Source organism: Anopheles ziemanni, chromosome 3, assembly GCF_943734765.1.
Source record: "Anopheles ziemanni chromosome 3, idAnoZiCoDA_A2_x.2, whole genome shotgun sequence".
Taxonomy (NCBI): Eukaryota; Metazoa; Arthropoda; class Insecta; order Diptera; family Culicidae; genus Anopheles; species Anopheles ziemanni.
Genome location: NC_080706.1, coordinates 13,517,644 through 13,521,884, shown reverse-complemented (window position 1 = coordinate 13,521,884; position 4,241 = coordinate 13,517,644).

The window sequence follows — 4,241 nt, the reverse complement described above, 5'->3', positions numbered from 1 at the left end:
TTCCCTTTTGAAGGCTATTATTAATTTTGACAGATCGCTTTTCGACAGTGTGCTCCGGTTCCGATCCTCCCGCCCGCTGGGGTGCGTTAGCGAGATTTGTTGACTGGTCCGCGCCTGCATCTCGCGCTTCTACGACGTCGACGAGGATGATGATGGTGATGATGATGATGAAGATTCGTGAGTGAGAGGGGCTCCTCCAAAAGCGGGGCTAAAAGTGGCTCCATTTCGGTGCGAGGCTAAAGGCCGACCAATACCAGCACACACACACCCCGCGGTACAAAACCGTTTCAACGGAATGCTATTGCCCACAAAAGTGAAGGAAAGCACGCCTTTCTCGACGGTTTGTGCGTGGTTGGTATTGCGGGTTATTCGGGAGAAAAATACTCGGAGCTTATTATGCCCACCCTTCGGATGGTGTATGATCCTTTAAGGGTTATACACTCTTTTTCTTACGAGTTCGATTCGACAAAGCAATAAATGTTTCTTGTTTGCAAACAATCAAACAATCGATGCTATCTGATTCCAGCAGATTTGATGATGGTTGTTTTCAATCGAAATGAATAATATGGCAAAAATATACCCAACTCCGACGAATAAACAAGGTTTAATTAAAAAAAGTGAATCAATTATCTCGAGAAAAGCCCATCCAACCACCAGACCATTCACGCACCTTAATCCCACTTTTACCCATCATTTCCCGTGGCGAAGGATCGATGTCATGTGACGATCCGATCGATCAAGGACGAATCAACACGTTGCATCTACGCCAGCTTTCCTATCCTCCGAAATGTCAACACATTGCCTTCCATCACGGGAGGTTTCAGCGCCACACAGAAGTAGACGTGATCTCGTTTGGCAGTCAAATCGATCGCCCAAAAAATAAAAATAAAAACACACACACATGGACCTACGATCACCGATTGGATGGGAAATATTATGACAGCTGAGCTGAAGCGAACCCAACTGAAAACGGTGGTAGCCGAAAGTCGGGAGAAGAAATGTCATCACGGCTAATCCAAATTCATAACAAAGGATTAGAAATGGATACGGTGTTGTTGTACAGGCGAATAGGAGGCCGGAGCAGCGAGGAGGGCGAAGGACATGAACAGGCTGTGAAAGAAAACATCGTTCGAGACGATGATGGACACATGAGACACGGACCCAATCCTTGTGTTTGAATGACGTTTGCAAGGGGTCTTGGAAGGATCAGCCTCGGTGGACAGAAGTGCCATCGTTATGAGCTTAGAACTATCATCATCACTGCCATCACCACCACCACCACCACCACCACCGTTGCACCTACCCAAACCGAGCTTCCCAGAAGGCAATTCCGGCCTAATCCTGCCTGCCCTTTTTTCCTTTCTTTTTCATTTGCACTGATGAAGCCCATAATTGGCTGCGATTCATTCTCTCGGCTGCTATTCAGCTCATCTCTGCTAGGAGGGAAGGATTTTTGTGTTTTCTCTCCATGGAACACCAGAATCCGGGAACCATCCGCTCGGGGATCTTGATTTATGACATCAATCACCCATGCCTTGGTTTTTATATGTTGGCCATGTTATTTTCTGCTTTCTCCCGCCCGCCACGATTGCACGATCGTTCTAGGTGTAATCGAGCGGCTGCCCGAAACCGTAGCCCGATTTAATTTCCTAGCGCTACGATCGCCCCGCACCTGATCTGCGTCATCCGGCGGGACGCAAGCGGATACCCAGGCATTAGAACAGGAAGGTGTAAAAACAACAACCAAGGGGGAACGGGAAGCGAGGGGAGGGGAGGGCGCAAACAGAAATATGATCAGCGCAGTAGATATCACATTAATTTCCTAAAGCCAACCGGAGCCCCGGAGTTGAGCGCGTGAAGGAAAGAAATCTGTACCAAATTTGTAGCCATAAATTTGTAACCGGCTGGCGGACCACCATCTTCTCTCATTCTCTCTCCCTCCCCTCAAGAGTTGGGCCCCGGAAGAGTTGGGCCCCGTCCAGCTTTATAGGGGGACTCGTTTCTGGGGTCCTAAATGGTTGGAAACATCGGCATAAATTAATTCCAACGGCCCCAATTAAAACGCATTGTGTCATTCGCCTCATTATCGCTGATCGACAACTTTCGACAACAGGAACGCGAACGCTTAGTTCCTGCAAAATGAAGCGAACAACGAGAGCACCTTTGCTTACGCTATGCTGCCTATTGTAGGGTCGTTTCCCGTTCGCCCGAAGTGTCCCGAACCGATGCCGATAAATCGAGATAAACGGAAGGAATCCAACGGCCGGCAATGGACACTCCGGCACGCCATAATTAAGTCATCTTCTCCTAATTCCAATCAATTATTGGAACTAAATAACACACAAACAAATGTCTGCTCCGCGGGCCGGAGACCGTGGCGTTGGCTCTGGCGACAGTATCCCATAAGTATCACTTTACCAGCTAGTTGTGGTAGGACTCCGAAGTCCCCCCCTGCTTTCTGCCACTCCTTTGCCCGCCAGTGGTGGGAACAACGAAATTGGACGCAAAAGACCATAGTGATCGTTTGTCCCTTTTATTTCGAACACACCAAAATGACCCATAAAGAAAAGGAACAAATCTACATACAAGTGCGACACACGGGGGAGGGTGTGAGGAAGCAACCGGTGAGGTGGCAGCCCGGACATCCAACATATTCGACACGGGCGCGCTGATCTCGCCTAATCAGTGACAACACATAAATGTCGAATTATAATAATGCACATAAATTAGATGAGTCGCGCGCAGGACTCGACTTCCAGCGACCCGAAATGAAGTATAATAAAGAAATAACCGAGTGAAGAGGTGGAGAGGAAAAAAAACAACATCCACCAACGACACGATCTTTAACTCGTCGTCGAGGTGCTTGACTGGATTGGCTTTGGCGATTGGGCGTTTCGGTTGTTTTTTTCTTCCTGCCTCCTTTCTTTCTGTCTTTAGCTTCCTCGTGCCTTCGCTTCTCCTGTCGTTATTCAACCGATCAACCGATGATCACAACCTTTTCGTGATTTGGCCACATTCAGCAAACGCGCTGGGAACGCAACAGGCCACGGACGGGCCGGGGAAGGCGGGAAAGCCGGGGGGAAAAATAAACGACCACAAACAGGCGAGGAAACATCATAACTAATGTCTATGAGAAAATTAATAGGTTTATAATTGAATAAATTATTTCCACTATTTTATAGTCACACGAGAAGGATGGGAAGCGAACGCGCGCGATGCAGCAAAAACGGGACGGAAAGCGAAATCTGCCATCCGCAGAGCGCAGATCCACACTTCACGCACCATTCGGATTCCATTTGAAAGTTTGAGCCATTACGCTGCAGCAAAACTCGGTTATGGAAGGCTCGCTGGGAGCATGCAGCATTTGAAACGGATGGTGAAGAAAGCGGCTGGTGCGGAGAAAAATCAAATTAATTGAATGATGAGTTGATTGAAGCCGGAGAAACATTTACAGACAATATCGCAGCACTCGATGGCTACGACGAATGGCGCAACGATTTGCTTCCTCGGGGAATTTTATTTTTTCCATCGGGTTGGGAATCTCTTTCCGGAACCGTTGGACGCGTTACAGTTCGATCCGGTTTGTTCAAGTGGGCAACAGTGAGTATGTATCAATATGATACTTCGATCGTTAATTTTCTCCGTGAGAAAAAGGTGGTATTTCTTAGTCCAGTGTTATTAACAACCGTACTGTATTCACTTTGGCTGTAATTAAAAATATGGCATAACTGTAGCGTATAATATCGTTATAAACTAGAAAGTGTTCAAAGCAAATATCTAAGGGAAATTGGATATTATGTATGAAGAAAAACAAGTTGGAACAACTAGTTTACTAGCAACAGCGTTTAATTTTTGTCATCGATTTCAAATAACAAATCAACAAAATAAATTAGTTAAATTCATTTCAAAATGTAGAAGTTTTCTTCTGTAAACGGGAAATTACGGCAAAATCGGACTTTAAGGTTCATGATATATTAGCTAAGGTGGGAAAACAACAATTTACAACATGAATAAATGAGCATTTTTTGACATTAAAGAAAAATTACTCTCACTCTTTCGATTAAAATTATCAAAATAAATGTCAATGCAAAGAAAACTAGTCAAAACTTCCACGCTATGTGTAAAATAACAATCAGCCAAGTTCAAGACATTTCAAGGATTGATAATTCAATTATAACTGATAATAATTGTTTGTTTTTAAGGGAAACTATAAATAAATCCGTGTTCTCGCGTATATAATT